Raw genomic sequence first — 24,379 nt, 5'->3', positions numbered from 1 at the left:
TGATCTACTGCTTCCTATAGCCCAAGCACTATACTTTACAAAGAAATCCATGTTTTTCTTTCATATTGGCTAAAAATAAAATTAAAATGTGTTTGAAATAAATCCTTGAAGATGTTAAGAAAAGTTAAAACATATAGTGACACTTTCTTGGTGCTTATCAACTTTTAGTAGGAATAATATATATTGTAATGATATCTAGTTATACACTCATTTTCTGTATTCCTGGGTCTTTTAAGTCTCCTGTAGGACATACTTTATGCTATCTTCTACTAAAAAGTTAATTTTTAGAGTTTTAAAGAAATAAGAACACAGTTTAACTAATTTCACTTGAATTTGCTGTTAATATTCTAGCAATACAGAAGGGGGGGTGAGGACGAGAAAGAGATGTGTTCACACAGATTTTTATAGCAATATAATGAATTTCTCACCTCATTCGTCACATATTTAATGGGCAACAACATGACATCTTCCAGCACCAAAATGGAAAAAGGAACTCTTATATCATTGTCAGTGGGAAGGAAATTCAAGCTGAATACCAATTTAAAAAAGGCAAATATAATTGTTCTCTAACACTTGAATTCAGATAGGATACAACTTGCCAAATTAGATTTATCAAAAGACTTCTGTGCTAGAAATAAAAATCATAGTTTGACGGAACATGCACAAATCAGATGATTTCCAAAAGGGACTACAAATGAGAATGAATACAAATGGAAAACATGCTTTTAGTAGAACACTCTGTAAGAAAGAGGAATTTATAGGAAAAAAGTAGTTTTGTTCTATTCTTTTTATTGATCCTCCATCCTCTACATCAAAGGAAAAGCAAAGGTTAGTAAAATATGTCAAATAATATGCAATTAGAGAAAATGTTCAGCTTATATGACAGTAAGTTTCACTGGTTACATAAGAGTGGAAAATACCCTACTATCTACTGTAGAGTACTAATACAACAAGAAAAAAAGCTTGTTTTTTCAAGGTACCTTACAATATTATAAAGTTCAACTTAGTTAAGTGATAAGGTAATCATTACCGTCACAAGTAGTATATGAACTGATTCTTAAAGTCAATATAATGATTCTTTTGCAGAAACATTGACTAAAATCATCTCTGTATTTAGGAACATCTTGGATCAAAAGATTTTAGTTCTCCATACAAATAGGCAATAGACCTAAGAAAATATTTTATTTGCTACAATTTTAATTCTATTACGATTTTTTCCTCTCAAGAACAGCTTTGAAGTAAAAGCTCATAAAAGTTTAAATGATTTCAACAATATTGGGGAGAAGGAAATTTAAAACACACCTAAATCACATTTCCTTAGCCTAAGGTTTAATTGAAAGATGGTTTTCCGGTATATAACTGCTATCTCTAATACTGAATTAATTAGACTGTTCAGCTAATTGCTGACATAAATGTTCTCACTTCTCCCTATCCTGCAGACCAAAGCTGTCTATCAATTAAGGTCTGTGTAGATAAAGGGGTTACTCAAAGAAATATGGTGCTAAACTCTATTCTTTTAACTCTTTTTTTTAAGAATTTTTTTTAAATTAGAGTTATTAATGTTTCGATAGAAATTTAATTTCCTTCCTGACGCAATGAAAGTAATTATATAAAGACCAGGTTTTTGTCAAAATCAGGAAAAAGAAAATTGGCTTCTGGAGAGCAAGCCCAATCTGTTCTTGGAATGTTGCTTGTAAAGGTACATTAAGCTAATACCTGCTAATTTACAGAGGAGCAAGTGATCTCAAATAGTGACGTTTATTTTGAAAACGGTATTTTAGGGGCACCTGGGTGGCTCAGTGGGTTAAGCCGCTGCCTTCGACTCAGGTCATGATCCCAGGTCCTGGGTTTAAGCCCCACATCGGGCTCTCTGCTCAGCAGGGAGCCTGCTTCCTCCTCTCTCTCTGCCTGCCTCTCTGCCTACTTGTGATTTCTCTCTGTCAAATAAATAAATAAAATCTTTAAAAAAAAAAATGAAAACGGTATTTTAGTAAGTTATGTTTAAATTGGTTACGGTCAGCTTTCTTTTAGGAAAACAACAGTAGTTAAACATAGGGCTGAAAGAAGAAAGAAGACACCTGAGAGTTTCAAACAGCTAATAAAAATTATCTCTAATTTCATAGTTCATTAAATAAAATTGGCTATAGGAACAGACTGCTTGTTAATATAAGCCAAACATGCGAAAGGAAAGAGAGAATATGGCACACAGGAGGCACTTAACAAATATGTGTCGAATATTTTTAAAAGAGAGATGATCATGAAAATAGAAATAAAGAGTAATTTTTGCCAAAAATAGATAAGCATAACATCACTGATTGAAAAGTAAATGATGCTGAAAGATATTTTCAAGTGAAAAAGAGTTCATGGCATCATCAAGAATATCATTTCCACAGGCTTATTTTAAATAATCAATGAAATAAAGGTAAGGGACATGAATAGTAATTTTCACCAATAAAACAGAGAGTGGTATTTAGACATAGCTAATGGCAACAAATTTAAGATTTAAACAATGTTTACAAACATTCTGGGCTCTCCTGAATAGCAACACACCGTTGCCTTCCTATAAAAGGCAAAAACATTTTGTCATGTTGAGAAACTTCCCAAGGCCCTCAAACAGAAATAGCCACTAATATAGCAATCCAGCATACAATACAAAAAAAAGACACAAATTAGCTGTGATTACTGCAGTGTTTGTTAAAAACCGGCACTGGCCTAAATCTGAGTCCTCCAACTTTGGTCAATCACTTAATCTCTCAAAGCCCAGGATTACTCATTTCTATAGATTTCTATAGGGAATTAAAACAGAGGGAATTAAAACAGAATATATGAGGAATGTAGTAGAGTAGAAAGCAAGGAAGCTCAAAATGGAGAGAGAAATAGTAGTATTGTTTGTGCTTTGAATGCTTTGAGGGAAAAGTCTTTTTAATAAGATAAGCAAAATATTATTTCTGCCAAAGTGACTGAAAAGACTCCAGCTCTTAAAATAGCTGTTTGGGAGGAAAAACAGTTTATTTAATAGTCAATCACTCATCACTAATGTGTCCAGATGCAAAAAATCCTAACAAACCATAAAAGAAAGGAAGACATTAGGGGGATAATATTTATGCAAGGAAGTCCACTGTGATGCAACACTCCGCCCTTCAGGGGTAGGTTCTCACTGGGAACAGCAGGTAGAAAACAGCCACAGCAAAGCAGTCATCCAATGGAAGCTAAACATTTCAAAATATGCCTCATTTTCAAAATCTGCTTCCCTCCTCACATCTCCTAGCACTATATTAACACTTCTTTAAAAAGAAATTCCTCCAATACTCAAAGCCATGCTGATAATCAAATCTTTTAACTAAATCTGAAAGTTCTGAGCTGTCCAGCCTTTAAAAATAAATCTACTAAAATGATATACTTAAAGACTGGATCTTCTGTCTCTACTCTGAAAACTAGCTCCCCGACTTGGTAAATTTTAGGAACTCAACATGATCTAATTTCTTTGTGGGAACTTCATTTCCCCTTTTCCAGCAAAAAAAGAAAAATGGTTATACCGGTCCCTTGTTTCCCTTTCCCCCTGACATTAAACAATGCATTTTCTAATGTTTTTAAAAAAGAATAGAAGAACAAAATGCAGATTCAGCTGCAAAGCTGAGTGAGTGGGCAAAGATACACACACAGATAAAAATGTGTAAGGCTGGGGAACACAGTGGCCACTGGGTAAATCTTTATCAGAAAATATAGTAATGAGTAATTTTTTAAAAGCCTCAGTAATTGGGTAATAACATAAAAGTGTGATAGAGTCAAAATTTAATAAGTGCATACCCTTCTATATCAGGATATTACCAAATCCTTCCCTCAGTAAGTATGTATTGAACATTTACTAAGGGGCATCACTGTAGATGTTGGAAAAGTATCTGTGAACAAAACAGGTAGAAATTCCTTCCCCTGATGAGCTTAAATTCATAATATATTTAAGTGAACTTAACTCGCCACACTAATAATGTGCCATCTTTGGTACAGTATGAACTAGACTTCACGTGAGATTAAATATCAAAAGATGTTTTACCAGCTATTTTATCATTTACCAGATATTTTCTCATTTTATTCAAAATGAAAATGAAATACCTATTTTATTTATTTATTTATTTATTTATTTATTTATTCATTCATTCATTCATTCATTCATTCATTCAACAGAGAGAAACAGCGAGAGAGGGAACACAAGCAGGGAAGCAGCAGAGTAAAAGGGAGAAGAGGCTTCCTGCCAAGCAGGGAACCCGATGCAGGGCTCCATCCCAGAACCCTGGGATCATAACCTGAGCCAAAGGCAGACGCTTAACGACTGAGCCACCCAGGCGCCCTGAAATACCTATTTTTGATCTCTTAAGACAAATGAGAAACAGCCTGCTGCTACTGAAGTCCATCAGAAGACTCATGTCCGCCAGCCCTCCATGATGCTGGCTCAGTACGTGTCTTCTGGTTAATAACCCGGAATACATTTTCCATGAAATACTTATTGCCTAAAACTCGCTATGTAAGTTGCATTTTGTATATGTCATAATATTATTCGGCATACTATAATCTTGAATTATCTTATCCTCATTTCTGACTGTTCATCAACTTAAAAAACTCACAATGCTCGGTGTTAAATTTATCACACTTCAAGTACTCAGGTCAAGTAGAAAAATAGGATGTAAAAAAGCATTGTAGCTGGAGAACTCTTAAAAGAAATCCATGTTTAAGTTTTCTGTAATATACCTACATTTTATTAAGCTTTTATCAGAGCTTTTTCTTAAAGGAAGATGCTACGGCATCATAAGGAAAACAAGTTATATCACATCTATTTATTTATTTATTTATTTATTTATTTATAAGCTATTTGCTTTTATTTTTTTTTTATTATGTTCAATTAGCCAACATATAGTACATCATTAGCTTTTGATGTAGTGTGTGGAGATGAGCACTGGGTGTTATAAGCTATATTGCTTTTAGAAGCAAAAGTTAAAGAGTTCATTTCAGTCTCAGTCATTTTCCAGTGCCATTTTATTTTATTTATTTTTTATTATTTTGTTCAGCAAGCCAACCTATAGTACTTATTTTATTTTTTTTATTTTTTTAAGATTTTGTTTATTTATTTGAGGGAGAGAGAGGGTGCACACGTGCAAGTGGGGGGAGAGGCAGAGGGAGAAGCAGACTTCCAGCTGAGCAGGGAGCCTGATGCAGAGCTCGATCCCAGGACCCTAAGGTCATGACCTGAGCCCAAGATAGAGGCTTAACTCACTGAGCCACCCAGGCACTCCCATTTTATTATTATTTTTTAAAGATTTACTTATTGATTATTTGAGAGGGGGAGAGAGAGAGAGGGTACAAGTGGGAAGGGTAGAGGGAGAAGGAGAATCCCAAGCAGACTCCATGCCAAGCGTGGAGCTCAATACGAGGCTGCATGTCATGACCTGAGATCATGACCTGAGCCAAAACCCAGAGTCAGATGCTTAACAGACTGTACCCCCCAGGAGCGCCTCTAGTGTCATTTTAATGGCAGAGAAGGAACACATACCTCCAAGGACTTAGAGGTCAGAGGATGGGAGCAGAGCTCTAAGCACATTTCTTTGTCATCTTAAGTTTTATCTTAAAATTTGATGGGGATTTTGAAGACTATTCCACAAAGACAGCTCAGTCACCATTAGAGAAGCGGCCATGAGGAGTTGAGCCAATACCTCCAGGAAACTGGGCTGAGCTGAAGAGAGCTGGCACAGCAGAACCAGGCCAGCCTCTGGCCACCTTTGCTCTCCCGGTTGCTATCTTATTTCTTGAGTCCAAATTAAGTAAATGAGAGGTTATAAGTGGCCATCATGTTTCCACTGCTTTATGAACTCTTCAGGCTAATCACCATGGAGGACCTCCAGAATGATACCACAAAGGCTGTCACAGCGCTCTCTGACTCGTGCTGGTGGGCATTCCATTAGCTCACCTTTTTCAGATATCAAACAGCCTGTGTCCCGTTGGGACTTGAAAAGTTCTCTCACCTGCTGGGCGATCTCTTCTACTCTTACAGGATGAACAGGAGGCTGTGGTTCATTTGTCCTGTTCTCTCATTTGAGTTTAGGGATTATTGGTGTTTATTTAAGGCTGTTAGTCAGGAGAGCTCTAGAACCACACCAAAAAAGGAAAAGAGTACTGAGTACTCAGTACTCTTAGTAAAGAGTATTAAGGTGAAACTTACAAAAATAAAAGGGGTGTTTATAAGAGGCAAAAGATTAGACATTTTGCTACTCCATCAGTGCTACTCAAATGTCAGCTTCTCAGTGCGGCCTTCCCTGGTCAGCTTATTAAAAACTGTAAGCCCTCGTCCAGCTCCCTCCTCTGCTTTATTTTTCCCCACAGCACTTTCTACCTGATATATGCATTTTAATTATCGTGTTCTCACTCTCTCTGTGCCTCTCTCTTTCACGAGCAACTAGAATGTAAACATAAAGGCTGGGGTTCTTAACTCTTTTGTTCCTGACATAATCACTCAAGCTAGAGAAGTGACCAGGATATAACAGGTGTTCCATAATGTTTGTTGAAACGTATGCCTTACACTCAACTATTTCAGTCACACATTCTAAGGCTGTAATGAATTATTCGGAGTTTCTTAAGCACTGTGCAAATTGTGTGTATTTTTTCTGATAAGTTTCTCTTCCCTTCTTCTCACTTTGCCTGGCAAACTATTCAGGCCATCCCTTAAAAGCTCAGCTCAAATGTTGTCTCCTCTTTGAAGCATTACTTGTTTCTCATTTCTATCCTCCTGGTTGAACTAACTGATAGAAAGTACTTTACACTGAAGTACTTTTTAGTTGCTCATATGCCTTTCCTAGACTGTGAAGACAAAGCATACCATCTATACACAGGGGGGTATCATCTATATATTTAGTGCCTGTCACCGTGCCTCATACCTTCTAGGCATGCAATAAATGTTTGTTCAAAGAATGAATGAATGCATGAGTATATTAAACAAGTATGATGTACTTCCAGCATGGAAGGCAGATTATTAGGTATGATGGATTCTAAAAGATCAGAGATGCTATTCTCAAGAAGCACACAGGACAGAGAGGTATACAACAAATATAATTCATGTCAGAGTGTGAGAAAGGCAACAACAGAAATTAAAACAAAGTTCAGTGGGAACAGAGGAAAAGGCAATTAATTCTGACTAAAAAGAACAGAGGCTTTTTTTCTTTTTTAAAAGATTTTTATTTATTTATTTATTTGACATAGACACAGCAAGAGAAGAAATAAAAGCAGGGGGAGTGGGAGAGGGAGAAGCAGGCTTCCTACTGAGCAGGGAGGCCGATGCGGGGCTCGATCCCAGGACCCTGGGGATCATGACCTGAGCCGAAGGCAGATGCTTAATGACTAAGCCACCCCGGTGCCCTGAGAACAGAGTCTTGATGATTAAATATTATTTTAACTAGCAGGTATAGGGAGAAAATGCTTCCAGGCAGAGAACAGACAAACATGTAGAAGTTCAGTGATACAAGAGAAATTTGGGGGAACACTGTCTAGAATATAGTTGCATGGAGGGGAGTAGAGCTGGCCAGGTGAGGTGAGCTAGAGTATTCAGTTTTCTTAAATGTCATGCTCAAGGTTTGATTTTCATCTCATGGAAATGAAGGACCAATCATCTGTTCATTTCAGAGAGAGGACTCTAACTGGATGTCTCAAAGATGGATGGGAAGGAGGAGACATTGCATTTACTCATTTGTTTAACAAATATTTATCAAACATCCACCACGTTGTCCAGACATCATGCTTGAAGGAGGTAGTTCAAAGACACATCCTTGCCCTTAGGGAGACCTTTATGATTAGCAGGGGAGACGGAGGTGGGAACATGGAAATGTGATAATAAATGACATGCACAATAGCAAAGACTGTTCTAGGTCAGTGGTTCTAAATATACTATCAGTAAAAGTTTTTTCTGATAAGATACATTCTAAAATATATAAAAACAGTAACAAAATCTGAGCTAAGATGAAATACAATACCTTAAAAATGCTTTTAGATTTTATTTGTTAATAATACAAAAAACTTCTTCTCATTAAAAATTAAAGAAGGATATTGCACAGCACAGGAAATAGTTAACAAAACCAAAAGACAACTGACAGAATGGGAAAAGATATTTGCAAAGGACATATCAGATAAAGGGTTAGTATCCAAAATCTATAAAGAGCTTAGCAAACTCAACACCCAAAGAACAAATAATCCAATCAAGAAATGGTCAGAGGACATGAACAGACATTTCTGCAAAGACATCCAGATGGCCAACAGACACATGAAAAAGTGTTCCACATCACTCAGCATCAGGGAAATACAAATTAAAACCACAGTGAGATACCACCTCACACCAGTCAGAAAGGCTAAAATTAACAAGTCAGGAAATGACGGATGCTGGAGAGGATGTGGAGAAAATGGGAATGCAAGCTGGTGCAACCACTCTGGAAAACAGCATGGAAGTTCCTCAAAATGTTGAAAATAGAACTACCCTATGACCCAGCAATTGCACTACTGGGTATTTACCCTAAAGATACAAACGTAGTGATCCGAAGGGGCACATGCACCCGAATGTTTATAGCAGCAATGTCTACAATAGCCAAACTATGGGAAGAACCTAGATGTCCATCAACAGATGAATGGATAAAGAAGAGGTGGTATATATACAGAATGGAATACTATGCAGCCATCAAAAGAAATGAAATCTTGCCATTTGCGACGATGTGGATGGAACTAGAGGGTACTATGCTTAGCAAAATAAGTCGATCAGAGAAAGACAACTATCATATGATCTCCCTGATATGAGGAAGTGGAGATGCAACGTGCGGGGTTTGGGGGGCAGGAGAAGAGTAAATGAAACAAGATGGGATCGGGAGGGAGACAAACCATAAGAGACTCTTAATCTCACAAAACAAACTGAGGGTTGCTAGGGGGAGGTGGGTAGGGAGAAGGTGGTTGGGTTATGGACATTGGGGAGGTTATGTGCTATGCTGAGCGCTGTGAAGTGTGTAAACCTGGCAATTCACAGACCAGTACCCCTGGGGCTAATAATACATTATATATTAATAAAAAATATATATTAATAAAAAAATTAAAGAAGCATATTTTCCAGGAGAACAAGGTGACTGATATACTTTAGTATTTGTGTGATGTAAAGGTCTAGTCCTAAATTCAGTTCGTTTTGAGACCCGTTAATGGCTACGGTAGCTGAAAAAGGACTCACAAAGACATGGAGATCTGAATAGAAGGGCAACATTGATTGTACTCCCTATAGCACAACATTCATCTTTCATTCTCATTTATCAGACATATAAACAATTTTGTTACTCAAGTTTGGGAATTTCCATCTCTCCTGATGTCTATCAATGGCTCTGCAAACTAATCAATGCCACATTTTACATTTTGAACAAATGGGTTCAAAACTCATGGCAACTCTTCATTTGTAAGATTTTTAAACATGTCAGGAAATTGTATTTCAAATTGTTTTAGTGTATAGATGAGACACTTGGGGAATATATGATCTATTTCTACATTTCCCACCTTCTGATACCACATGTGTGGGATTTCCATACCCAACAATTCTCTAATTCTCTGCAGACACCAACTGGGTGTCTACAGGGTAATTCAATTCTGCCACTAACTATGGGGTGAAGTTAGCACAGACCCCACTGGTCCGGGGCTCAGTATTGCGAGACTGCCCCCATTTCAGACACCAATGGCAAGTCCCAGGCCTTCTATACTTTGTACAGAACAGCTCTAAATCAGGGGTTTCCAGGACCCACTTTTCAGGTTCCACAATTTGCTAGAATAGCTCACAGAACTTAGGAAGGCACTGTACTTACTACTCCTGATTTATTACAAAGGATACAACTTAGGAATAGACAAATGGAAGAGATATATAAGGCAAGTTATGGAGGGAAAGGGGAATGTGCATAGAGGTTCCATGCCCTCTTTAGGCATACCACCTTCCCCAACATGTCAGTGTGTTCACTAACCCAGAAGCTTGCCAAACTCCACTGCTCAGGATTTTTATAGGGGTCCCATTAAGTAGACATGATTTATTAAATCATTGGCCATAGGTAACGGACTTAATCTGCTGTGCCCCTCTTCTCCTCTCCCAGAGGTAGAGGGGTGGAACTCAAAGTTCCAACCCTCTAATCAATAGGCTTGGTTCCTCTGGCAACCAGCCACCCATTTGGAAGCTATCCAGGAGGCCAATAGTTACCTTCTTTGCATACAAAAAGACACAGTCTCACTCCAGATAAGACAAGGATCTTAAAACTGGGGAAGAAGATCAATGTTATAAAAGAATGATACTTTTATTACTCAGGAACTTACAGGGTTTTAGAAGCTCCTACGCCAGGAATGGGAATGAAGACCAAACATATTTCTTACTCTATCACAATATCACAGGGTGAAATACATTATTTTCAGAACAAAAAAGTCTAACCATTGAAACAGTTATAAACATCTGATTTAAAAATGCTCTCTGAAAAGAAGTTTTTTTTTGGTGTTATTTTGCTTTGAGAGACAGAGAAAGCAGGGGAAGGAGAGGCAGAGAGAGAATACCAAGAAAGCTCCACACTTAGCCCACAGCTCAAAGGGGAGCTTGATTTCGTGACCCTGGGTACAGGACCTGAGCTGAAATCAAGAGTCAGACACTTAACCAACTGAGCCACCCAGATGCCCCAAAGATATTTTTTAAGTAGTTATTTCCTACTTTACTGCTAAAGCATGACTTTACCCTGAAGGATCAAATTAAATGTTTTTTTAATTTTTAAAATATTTGTTATGGGGCATCTCTCTGACAGTCTCTGAATACACATCAACACATTGTGACCTCCTGACATTCTAGAAGACAAATGTGTAGTTTTGACAGATCTTTTAAATACTTCACAATAAGACTGCAAGTGAGACTGCAGTGTAAAAATTTTTCATGGTTAGTTTCTATCTCCTTATAAAACACTGAAATAATTCTGGCTTTATTTTAAAAGTCTTGGTTTTATATGCAGTATCAAAGTGGAGACTCCTGTAGCACTTTGTGCAAATCTGCTTTCAACCTCTTTGTAGCCATCTTTGTTCTGAAACACTATGAAGAGAACACTACTCATGTGTGATGTCCTCTGTAACCTTACTCCAGAGACTTTTCTCTTTTCAATCAGATCAGATGTACTATTTGATGGTTTTACTTACATAATTTTCTGCCAATTTTGTTTATACATCAATACTCTTTTCAAATCAGAGTTATTTTTCAAGCATCTTTTAAACCACTGTCCATTCTGCAAGGGTAAGACTTTTCCAGGCAGAGTTGATGAGAAAGGGCATTCCAGGCTGTACGAGCTGCATGTGGCAAGTTATGGAGTCATGAATATGTATGTGATACTTGGGAATCATAAGCAGTTCATATGGCTTACACGTAAGTATGTGGGAGAGAAAGGGTGGAAGACCAGTGAAGAAGCAGATGGGGCTCAAACTGAGGAGTATGGACTGGGTGCTGTTGGCGGTGGGAATCATCAGAGGGTTCTGAGTAAGAAAGTAAGTGATCAAATTTATTAGTTGGAACAACATGAAACGTGAGAAAGATAGACTGGAGGCTGAGTTCTTAGCCAGGGGACTACTGTGATAATCTAGGCAAAAGATGAGGAATAGAATTATGGCCCAGAGGAGAAGGGAGGGAGATACTAATCTAATAGAAGGGTGGAATTGAAAGGACTTGGTTACAACTCTGGAGTGCTGGAAAAGAAACTAATGCAATAATCCAGGTACTACCAGTGACCTTGGGAAAGGAAAAGAGGACGATTTTACCAATTACCAATCACGTAATTAACACTGCTTTACTGACACTTGCCATTAACCAGGTAGAAAGGGAGCTGGAGGACACTGACAAAAGAAACTTGGTATGAAAAGATGGCTATTTTAGATTTGAAATGCCCCAGAGATACCTATGTTGGTATTTTAAAAAGAAGAATGCAGATACAAAGCCAAGAAAAGAAGGGGCAGAAGATGTGGCACTCACCTATATATGGATAGAAGATAACACAGACTTATAGAGAGGAGATTTAATTTTAACTGGCTCCCTACCACATGCCAGGCACTGTCCTAGTGACATATGTCATTTAATCTTTATAGTAACTCCCTAATAAAATTTGGCCTCAAAGAGGTTACCCAAACTCATGCTTTCTTTCTTTTAAAAATGTGAGGCTTCCAGGACGCCTGGATGGTGCAGTCAGTTAAGTATCCAACTTTTGGTTTTGGCTAAGATTGTGATCTCATGGTTGTGAGATCAAGCCCCGAGCTGGGCTTATGGTCAGTGTGGAGTCTGCTTGAGATTCTCTTTCCCTCTCCAGCTGCCCCTCCTATTCATGCTCTCTCTTTCAAATAAGTATTTTTTTTTAAATGTGAGGCTTCCATTTTCTTTTAGCTCAGTTTTATAATAAACGGCTTTATAATAAACCATTTATGATAAATGGTTTATGATTTTTTGACAGCGCATTCCTGAAAACCATATCTTAAAACATATTAATAGGGTTGACTGCAGCATTACTGCCATCTAACCAGTTATGATCAGAAACCAGTAAAAAGTATTAGTAACACTGTTTAAGTAATGCACAAGCAGAATTAGGGTCCTTGGTGGAAAAATGATAGTAAATTGTATACAACTGTCACTGAGAGTTGGTTAAAAAACCCTTACATTCAGAATGTGTGTGTGCATGTAAAATATAAAGGACACCTTTGTTGGTACAGTGTGCAAAACTCGTAGTCCTATCCCTTGCTTTAATCAGTTTCATTTGGCTGCAGGCTCACCCTGCTCTGTTCCTGATTTCCTGTTCTAATCAGGGAATGAGATACATGACTCACTGGTCTTGCTCAAAAAGGTTATAAATCTCATATCTGGGGATTTATAACAAGTCGCGTATACTTCTGCCTCTGTGTCCCCCATTTTCTGATTATCACACCAATATTCCCCACAGTATCCTAATTCCCTCTAATTCTACTCCCCTGGATCAGACCCTAGCTAGGCCCAGTACCTTGGGCGGTTTGCTAGAGTCTTATTTCAACCTATCACTAGCCCAAGTTCTCACCACCCTCTCTCTAGTCACTGTCACCTGTAATCTTTTATGGATGCATCTTGCATTGGGCCAATTTATCCACGGAGTCTCCAGAACACACAAAGCTACTGAAATGCTAGCCTGTCTTGCTGCAAATCCCACCACAATTATGAAGATGGTCATTGCTGGCAAATGTATCCAATGTATCCTTATCACATTAGCCTTTAAAACATTTTCACATAATTTCCATTCTAGCATCAATACTTCTGTTTATTGTATTATTTATTTATTGCATATTTCCTCTTCACCAGCAGAAACAAAGCTTCATGACAGCAACGACCTTGTCTGTCTTGTTCACTGCTGTATTTTTCAAGGCCTAGAACAATGCGAGGGACTGCACTGTCCCTCCATAAAGGTTTCTTGTAGTATATGGTGTCAGTGCCTTTCACAGATGGCCTTTACCACCAAATGCACCTAGCCCCTGGCTATTGCAGCAATAATTTCTGAAAGCTCATAGCTGTACCCTTCTCCAAAGAACTGCCGTCCACCAGTGGGGAGCTACTGTGTCCAGAAATGCCTGGGAGGTCACAGGTTCCTCTTATTCTCTCCTGAGTGAGGGGGAGGCCCATAACCAATGACTTACTGATACGGGGGCAAAAAAGGCTGACCCTCTTGCTTCCAGATGGATAACTGGGTAGTGTCATTCATGCTCTAGAGCTCTGTGTGAGGAGGCTGAGGTCAGACTTCAACTAAAACCATTTCTTTTCCACAGGTGCATCCTAACTCCTTCGCTTCTCTGCAAGTTTTTCCTCAAGGCACTCCCTCTAAAATTACTTACACAAACACTTCCATCTTAGGCTCTGCTTCTAGGTATTTGTTGACTGACTGAATGAATGAATGAATGATGTAAAAAGTAGAAACAATTCTTAGATTTTTTAGCAATGTGCTGAATTCTTCCTGTACAAAGTACTACAGACACACTGCAGTTACCAGAAAATACTTAACAGAGTTGTGAACTGAGCAATCCTATTAAGACACAGATGTACTTAATTAATCTAAGCACCTCATGCCATCACTGTCTGCTCTTGTCACTGCTGCCAGCATTTGAAGAGTCCAGCCGACAGCAGTATCTGCCTCACTTAAAAGGAGCAGCACCTAATAAAGCATTTTAGATTTTAATAAATAGAAAGACTCCTGAGAAGTAGAGGGCACTGGCCCAAGATACTTCTTTAGTCTCTCTGCTTACCTAAGGGTGCTGTGAGAGAGCGGCCACTCAAGCTTACAAGAGAGGCCGAGAGAGAGAAAAGAGCAGGTACGTGGTTAGGATGTGATGTTAAGTCTGTTCAGATAATCTGATATGGAAACAACTGTAAACTTGAGTTTGTTTTTATTTTTGTTACAACTAAGGACTGAAACCTTTTTTAATCATTCCCCCATCAGAGTAACCCTAATTTTATAATGGGAGTCAGTGTGAGAAAATAGTTCTCTTAGCAAAAATGTGTTTTACAAGTTAAAAAAAAATACCCACAAAGGATTGGAAGGTTATAAATTAAATTGACATTAGTGAATGACTTGAAGAGGGAGAGATGAGATTGGGGTGGTGGTTGAAGGGGACTTGAGCTATAATTACAGCATTTTATTTCTGTAAAAGGAAGAGCAGAATCCAATTTGAGAAAAATATTAATAGTTGTTAAATCTCAGTGATAAATCTGGGTAGGTGTTATATAGTTCTATTTACATTTTCTGGATTTTTTAAAGTTTTCCTCAATCTAAAAAAGTACGTAACACTTGACAGGAATGTGGCTATTCTCTAGGGATATAGCAAAACTAAGACAAAATGCACCGGGGATTGGTGGTTCTCAAACTTGTTTAGCTTGTGATTTAGGAAATAAAAATGAAAGATCTTCCTTGTTTCCAGTCTTCTCTTCTGAAACAGCCTGCGGCATGCTAATGGCTGGGACTTCTAGATTCAGGGGTTCGTGTGCAACTCTAACTGAGCAACCTCTCTAACCCTCAGCCTGTGGCTGGAGCACCGAGAGAGCTGACGCGGCATGGGCCTGCAGGGGACATGGCATACAAGGCCACAGGAACTCATTCAGTTTATGTTCTTATGAATTCCCAGGGTGACAGTTGATGAGCTTCCTCAGGGGAGGCAAAATAAGCTGGATAACCAGGAAAACTGGTCAAGAAAACAGAAAATGAAATTTTGTAAGATGTTACTATTGAAAAAATGGAAAAATATGGAATAACTGGCCAAAGGAAAGACCCTGGGGTCAAGATGAGCAAGGATTAGAAATACCATGCTAGAATTTAAGAAAATTAAGCTATTATCCATGGACTGAAGTCTAGAAAGTAAAACTTACTTTACTGACAATCTTACCACATGGCTGGTACTTGAATGAGGAATTGTCTCAAGTTTTTTTGTTTTTAAGATTTATTTATTTATTTATTTATTTATTAAAGATTTTATTTATTTATTTGACAGACAGAGGTCACAAGTAGGCAGAAAGGCAGGAAGGGATGCAGGCCTCCTACTGAGCAGAGAGCCTGATGCAGGGCTCGATCCTAGGACCCTGAGATCATGACCTGAGCTGAAGGCAGAGGCTTAACCCACTGAGCCACTCAGGCACCCCTAAAGATTTATTTATTTTAGTGAGAGATTGCACCAAGTGCAGAGCCTGATGCAGGGCTAGATCTTACAACCCCGAGATCATGACCTGAGCCAAAACCCAGAGTCAGACACTTAACTTAACCAGGTGCCCCACTAATTGACTGAAGTTCTAGCATCACGGAAATACTATTCAATCAACACAACAAAATCAAGAGGCAATATGGTGCAGTGGTTAGAGCACAGGGCTGATGCCAGGTCATAAGAAGCCTGCTCTGTAACCTCAGCCAAGTTATTTAACTCTTCTGTGCCTCAGTGTCCTCATCTGCAAAACGGAGAGGGAAACCATACTGATCTCAGAGAATAGTAGCAACGATGAGTTACAATTTGAAAACAGCTTAGAACAGTGCCCAGTTCAGAGCAGCGGCTGTGTACATGTTTGTTAAAGAAACAAAAATAATACGGAAATTTAAATGGATTTGAAGATTATCCAGAAAGGAGTAAAAAAATTATTACAAACCTGAACACCTATGTGGAAAGGTTGGAGGGACTGGCACAATTCCTTTAGTGAAAAAGAGGCAGTAGAAGACATTCTTAGTGGGAAAACTACTGACCAATGGCTGATAAAATTGGTTCTAAAATAGCTTTTCAAGTTCAGAGTGGGTAAGATGAGCCAGGAGTATCTCAGAGGTTTTGCAGAGCAGCTGATATGTGGCGTGTCTCCAGTCCTCTAATGCTCTTATCAGTGCTAAGAATGTCCTGATGGCTCAATACTAGTTTTTTTCTGTGAGACTTAGAAAAGCTCTTAGTTTTTCTATTTTCTGTCAATACATCTATTTTCCCTCTGGGACTTTGTGAATTTCTAAATTTAGACTGTCACATTCAGTTTTCTTCAGACTGAGGACAGTCTTGTATGTTGAATTACGCTGTGCCTGCATCTTCCTTTTGGCAACAACCCTTGCCTCTATGCACATACAGCCCACGTTATACCAAGCTGCCTCTCATGTCCTGGTTTTTAGATCGTACGTTTTCAATAACCATAATGCCCTGTTCTCTGTTCTGTACTTAGAAAACTCCTGCTGATTCCTTAACACTCCATCTGAGTACCACCTTCTTCAGACACCTTCACCATATCACACACATATACTCAGAGCTGGGCACCTCTCCCCAACGTTCCCACAGAAGCTGCACATGCTTCTTTCCTAGCTCAGATCCAGCATCGTACTGTAATGTTGTAGTCTCACCCACTGACAAGCAAGCAAGCTCCTCTAGGTCAAGATCGATATCATCATCTATACAACATCAGTGCCTTAAAGCCACTGACAAACAAGAATTCAGTAAGTACAAATTAGATAAATGAATTAATACATTATGAATAAACCAGACTCTTGCCCTCAAAAAGTGTCCTATTTAGATGGGGAGGCATGGCTGGGGAAAGTGGAGGGGATGCAAATGAGATGGAGAAATTAAATATAATGCAAATCCGAGTGAGAAAAGAAAGTGGGGTATGTGGCAAGAAACTAATGTTTATTAGTTTGCCTAAATACTTAAGTGCCCAAATTATGTCAGACACTGATTGGTCCTTTCCACACAGTCTCTCATTTAATTTTTACAAGCAGCCTGGCAGACATTATTATTTCAATTTGATAAGTAAGGAAATTAGGACTCAAGAAGTTCAAAGTCACGAAAAAGTTAATGGCACAGACAGGACCTGATCTTGAAAACTCTTATTCTTTCTTTCACAATGGTACAAATTTAGTTCTGTGCAGTTTCAGAGGATGGAAAAGTTACATTCATAATGACAAATCAGAAAAGATTCCATGTAGAGGTAAAAATGAACCAAATCTTGAAAGATTAGAAGAGAAACAGAGTACATTTTAGATGGAGGAATAAAGACAGGCATGGATACAAGCTCAAAACTTGTGAGTAGGACAGAATGGTCCAGTCTGGAATAAGCTGAGCAGACATGAAGGAAATCCCACTAAAGAAAAAGTATTAACTGTACTGGGAACCTGGGAACTCTGTATTCACAACGGGCATCACTATTAGAAAAATAATCAACCAAGAGCATATGGGAATGCTAATGATCTGTGCTGTCATCTTCATAAATGAAGGGGAGCAAATGAAAAAGAACCCTGGTAAATTAAGTATTTCAAAGCCCTATGATAGTTCTTAATATAGAATTGTACTTTTAGAGGAAATACAGCTACAGAAGGTGACATATCAAGTGTCCTCTTATTTGTCAAAGTAACATAACATTGTGGAAAAACAAGTAAAAAGACATACTTCACAAATATGAGACATGGAGTCTCTTCTGTTTGTAATACATACCATAAAAGTAATCATATCCATTAATCTTTTAAATTAAATCATATACAGGACAATATCTTGATTTTAATTAAAGAATGAATTAAGTTGCCCAGCTTGCTCATTTTTATGAGACTGATCATTCAAATATAAGATGGTAATACTTAAAAAATACACTGGTTGTATGTTTTATTCATGTATGTCTGGTGATGGTTTTACTTATCAAGAGAATGTGCTGAGTGGCCCATAACTAATTTTGTTGGAATGACATCTATAAACTAAACTGAATGTGAGTGATTATTTAGATGGTGACATCACAAATCCATGAAAAGGAATCTAAAATAAAGTAAAGACGTTAAGTAGGTCACCCATAGATCAGAGAAGTCCAGAACATTTTTCTGGACTGCTGTTTTTAGGTCCTTTAAAACATGTTTTTCTTAAAGGAATTTTATGACCTTAAATTTTATGGCAAATATAGCCCTAAAGTTGAATATAATGAAAAACTCCGCACATTGAAATCAAATTTAATTAATGAAAATCCTTTAATATTTTATATTTTAAATAGAAACAGAGAGTTTTTACTTTCAACTTTATATATTAAATATCAAATATTGCCAAACAGAGATACTTGGGTCTGTGTTAAAATGAGTAGATATTTTATTTGTAATAAATCATCAATCATATATGTAGCAATGGGTGCTATAAACAAAAACAATACAAATATTAGGCTCTGAAGTTTATTACACTTTGAATGTAGAAAGTTTTTTCATAGATAACATATCTGTATAGTTGTGTGGGCAATGTCAAAATTACCACAGAACATAAATAAGCAGCCCATAATTCTTTACTATTTATGGATCATTTGTTACCTTAAGACAAAAGGCTGGTATAAAAGACACTGTAGGCAGAAAGTACGGTGTGGTATCTCTAATCTTCTAAACTATTAAAGCACCTTGAATACCATCTTCTTCTTGCCTAAAGATATTAGAATATAGAGCTAAAAGATACTAGAAATGACCTTGTCTACCTTTCTTAATCAGAGATGAAAGAACTGAGACCCAAAGGGAAACCCAAAGATACACAGTTCCAGATACATAAATTAAAAAGTGAAAATCAATTATATAAGCATTCAATTAAAAAGTTTAAAAAAGAAATCAAATTAAACCCAAAGAAAATAAAAGAAAGGGTATAATAAGATAAAATCAGAAACTACTGAATAGAAAAGAAACATACAAAAGCCAAAAGGTGGTTGCTTGAACACAGCAATAATGTTGATAACCTCTTGACAAAACTGATCAAGAATAAAAGAGAGAGAAGACAAATAACCAATACCAGGAATAAAAATGAAGATATCATTACTGAGCCTAAGGACAGTAAAATATCATATGATATTATAAACAACTTTAAACCAACAATTAGAAAAACAATTCCTAGAAAAGTAAGACACCAAAACTTCTTATAACTATTAAAGATGATGAATTATAAGCAAAAGGCCTATTTACTATCAGTTTGACAGTGACATACACCCAGAAATAATTACTAAAGTACTTCTTTGCCTCCTTTTTTTTCTGATTGTGCTCCACAATTTACAATCAGAATTGACTGATGCAATTCAGCCTAATCCATCTTTCTTTAAAAATATTTTGGTGTTCAATATATACAAATGGGAAAACTGCCCCATCATACAAAGGGACTCTCACATAAAGTGACTACTTTCTTTCTGGGGCATAAATGTGTGAGCTAATTTCAACCTCTGATGTCATCTTTAAGAGAAGTTGGTTTTTTGCTTGACTATTTTAAAATCTAAAATTTAAATTCATTTGTTTTTGCTCTAAGTTAACATTACATGCTTAAGTGGCATCAGAATACGTACTAATTAAAAGTTTCAAGTAATTACGTATTTTTAATGGCCCCACTGTATGGTAGAAACTAAACACATGTAACCAAAATAAAATAGCTCAAATTCTCCTAAGAACAAACTGAAATGCTCACTGTATCATACTTAAAATGTAAAATATGGGTCTTTCCATGTGCCTTGTGGCTCAAAAACTAGAACTGTGATGTGATCAACAAAAGTTGCTCAGGTGGGGGGCACCTGGGTGGCTCAGTGGGTTAAAGCCTCTGCTTTCGGCTCAGGTCATGATCCCGGGGTCCTGGGATTGAGCCCCACATCAGGCTCTCTACTCGGTGGGGAGCCTGCTTCTCCCTCTCTCTCCCTGCCTCTCTGCTTACTAGTAATCTCTCTGTGTGTCAAATAAATAAATAAAAATCTTAAAAAAAAAAAAAAAAGGTACTCGGATGAGAAATTACAAATGAGTCAAACTTTGTGATTCTTTCATTATTTTCCTCAAACTTTGTCCATAAGGTAGAAAAACTGGTTTTAAAGCTTAAAGGTAAAAAGAAAAAATAGTCAGCTTTTCAGATTCAGGGGAACATAAAATATTGAAATAATTATAAGTAAGAATAGTATTATAGGTTCTTAAAGATAGAAATTATGTTTCTTATCTCTTTCGGTATCACCTAAAACACCTAGTCCTATAGTCTTGACATAGTAAATTCCTAAAAAAGAAAAAAAGGGAGTTGAAATTCTTAAGGCATCATTCATTCATACAAAGAATATCATGAGAAGTAGTGGAAATAGGCTGGAAATTTTCTGAAGTTATGTAGGTGACCTATAAAAGAGAGTTGGGTTGGCCTTGCCATGTTCATTCATTCATTCATGTGAATTAAAATTCACATATATTTTATTAAATTTATTCCTAAGTATTTCATGTTTTTATGCTGTTATAAATAATATTTAAAAAATTTTATTTTACTTGAATTCATTTAGCCAATGTATACTACATTATTAGTTTTTGATATAATATTTATAATATTCAATGATTCATTAGTTGAATAAAACATCCAGTGCTTTTCATATCATGTGCCCTCTTTAACTAAATACAAAACTAAAAAAAAAAACCCGATTTTCCACTGCCCATTGCTATTATATAAATATATATATATAAATATATATATAAATATACAACTGCTGCTGTACATTGACCTTGTATCCTGTGATCTTTCTTAATTCACTTATTCTGATGGTTTTTTTTCCCCATAGATTTCCTAGGATTTTCTGTATATACAATCATGTCACCTTTAAACAAAGACAATTTTACTTCTTCCATTTAAACATGTATTTCAGGGGTGCCTGGGTAGCTCAGTGGGTTAAAGCCTCTGCTCAGGTCATGGTCCCAGAGTCCTGGGATCAAGCCCCACATCGGGCTCTCTGCTCAGCAGGGAGCCTGCTTCCTCCTCTCTCTCTGCCTGCCTCTCTGCCTACTTGTCATCTCTGTCAAATAAATAAATAAAATCTTTAATAAAAAACAAAAAACAAAAAACATGTATTTCAGGGGCACCTGGATGGCTCAGTGGGTTAAAGTCTCTGCCTTCGGCTCAGGTCATGGTCTCAGGGTCCTGGGATCAAGCCCTGCATCCCTCCCCACTGAGTGGAGAGCCTGTTTCCTCTTCTCTCTCTGCCTGCCTCTCTGCCTACTTGTGATCGCTATCAAATAAATAAATAAAATCTTAAAAAAAAATAAACATGTATTTCAATTTTGTTTTTTTCTTGTCTTATTGCACTGGCTAGAGCCTCCAGCATAATGCTGAATAGTGAATATCCTAGCCTTTTCCCCATCACAGAAAGAAAGCATTTAGCTTTTCACCATTAAATATAAGTTAGCTGCAGGCTTTTCATAAATCCCTTTTATCAAGGGGCACCTGGGTAGCACAGCTGGTTAAGCACCTGCCTTTAGCTCAGGTCATGATCTCAGAGTCCTGAGACTGAGCCCCTCATTGGGCACCCTGTTCAGCAGGGAGCCTGCTTCTCCCTCTCCTGCTCCCTCTGCTTCTGTTTTTTCTCTGTCACATAAACAAACAAACTCTTTTTTTAAAAAAGGCTTCCTTTCAAGTGAGGAAGTTTCCTATTTTTAATTTGCTGCCATGTTTTATTATGAATGGGTACTAAATCTTCTCAAGTGCCTTTTTTGCAATGATTGAGCCAATCACATGGTTTTCCCCTTATGTTGTAAAGTAAACGAACTACATTATTTAATTTCAAATATTAAGTCAACCTTATATTCCTGGGATAAAACTCACTTGGTTATGATGTATTATCCTTTTTACATATTCTTGAATTTGTTTTGTTAATACTCATTAAAGGTTTTTGTATCTATGTTCATGGAAAACGCTGAACTAAATATAATGCAGGTCTGTTGCTGAAAAAATATTCTCAGCTTTTGTTTTTCTGAAATTGTCTTTATTTTTAAAGAATTTTTGGCCAAACACATTATTCTACGTTCACTTTTTTTCTTCTTTTGGCACTTTCAAAACAATCATTTCATTGAATTGTGGTATTTATTTCACATGAAAAATCAACAGTCGTTTTTATCATTTTCCCCTATAAGTAATTTGTCTTTTTTTCCTCTGGCAGTTTTAAAGATTTTACCTTTTAATTTATTATTATTATTATTATTTTTAAAGATTTTATTTATTTATTTGGCAGACAGAGATCACAAATAGGCAGAGAGGCAGGTAGAGAGAGAGGGGGAAGCGGGGGAAGCAGGCTCCCTGCTGAGCAGAGAGCCCGATGTGGGGCTCGATCCCAGGACCCTGGGAACATGGCCTGAGCCAAAGGCAGAGGCTTTAACCCACTGAGCCACCCAGGTGCCCCTATTTTACCTTTCAATTTAACAATGATTTGAGTATAATGTACTTTTTTGTGGTTTCTTATTTATCCCGCTTGAGAGTCATTGAGTTTCCTAGGTTGGTGATTTTATACTTTCAGACAAATTTGGGAATTTTCCAGCATTATATCTTCAAGTATCAGTCTGCCCTATTCTTTCTCCTTTCTTTTGAGACTCCAATTGCTTATATGTGAAACTGTTTTTTAGGGTTGCCATTCCTTATTGAGAATTCCTAATTATTCCCTTATTATGTTCATTTTCCCCCTTTAAATGCCTAAATATATTTATGGCAACTGTTTTATAGTCTCTGTCTACTAATTCCACTATCTGTCATTTTTGTGTTTATTTCTATTGACCAATATTCTTGCTTCTTTGTATGTCTAGTAATTTTCTATTGAATGCTTGACATTTGGAATGCTATGTGTTGTTGAATGGATTTTGTAATCTTCCTTCATTTCATGTTAAGTATGTTTGGCTAAGACACTTCCCCGCTAACATCTGTCCCCTTAGTTTTTAAAGTCATTCTGTTTGAGAAAAACTTCTAAAATACTACTAAATAGCAAGGATTCTTAATTTCTCAAGGCTTATGTTTTAACTTATTAAGGATGGGCATAGAGTAGCTTTTATTCTAGGGGCAGATTGGTTCTACTTCTAATGCACAGACTTTATAGAGTATCTTCTGAATACCAGGAGTGTTTAATGAAAGCTCCTAACCACCTGGAGCTCTGACAGTTGTTTATCTCACAGATCCCTGTAGTTGTAAACATCCTAGTATTTGTGAGTCTTGTTTTATAACCCTTTATTATGGTAGGACTAATCAGATACCACTTACTCTGTAACAGCCAGAGGTGTAAATCCCAAGAGAGAGCCTTTGACCACCTCTCAGCTTTATATTAGTTCTCTTCTCTTTTTCCTATGCCGCATTAGTTCTGTCTTCTTTTCTCCTACATTTTTCTTCTAAGAACATATCATTATTTAATGAAAGGACCCAAATGAGAAATTAATTCTTGCAAATCAACCCATGTTTTTTTTACACTACACAATATTTTTTATCTCCTGGAATTAAAATAACTCAATCTAGTTTTAAGTGGTTATTACTTGGTATATTCTTTGATTTCTCTATTTCTTTCTCTTTCTCCCCATCTCTCTCTCTCTCTCTCTTTCTTTCTTTCTCTCTCTCTTTTTGGTGGATCTGCTACTTATTTTTATTTTAGAAATATTCAGAACAGATTAACTGAGAAAGCTAAAAACAGTTCATGTCAAGAATATCTATCTGATTAAAAGGTGTCCCTGAACCAGCATTCTGACCACACAAAACTAAATGATCCATAAAGTGTTTATAAGGAAGGCAAGGAGACTAATAACTTATTTCTTCTACATTTTTGATTCCTTACCTCATATCTGAGATCATATAGTTTATTGTTTCTCCTTGTGAGCTATTTTAGCTTCCTTTTAGTGAAGGGTTTAGTCGCTACATATTTTTATTCTAAGAGCCTTATTTAAGAGCCTTTATGTTGACAAAATCTGCTCCTAGAATGTAATGTTCAACACTCTCTGTCCACAAAATATCTATTAATTCATGTTTATAAAGCATTAGTCACTAAAAAAAACAAATTTTGCAATGTTTTATTGCCTTTTAAGGAAAAGAGAGATATGAACAGGAGGAACAGAAA

General features: G+C 37.0%; 1 protein-coding gene across 6 annotated transcripts in view; it reads right to left on the bottom strand.

The window, feature by feature from the left end:
* Positions 1-24,379, bottom strand: part of VWA8 (von Willebrand factor A domain containing 8) — a 339,288-nt gene that overhangs the window by 147,970 nt on the left and 166,939 nt on the right. The gene's annotated exons all lie outside the window — the stretch shown is intronic.

The sequence above is a fragment of the Lutra lutra genome, chromosome 3 (genome assembly GCF_902655055.1).
Source record: "Lutra lutra chromosome 3, mLutLut1.2, whole genome shotgun sequence".
Taxonomy (NCBI): Eukaryota; Metazoa; Chordata; class Mammalia; order Carnivora; family Mustelidae; genus Lutra; species Lutra lutra.
The sequence above is the reverse complement of the archived record's forward strand: the minus strand, read 5'-3'. Positions and strand labels throughout refer to the sequence as shown.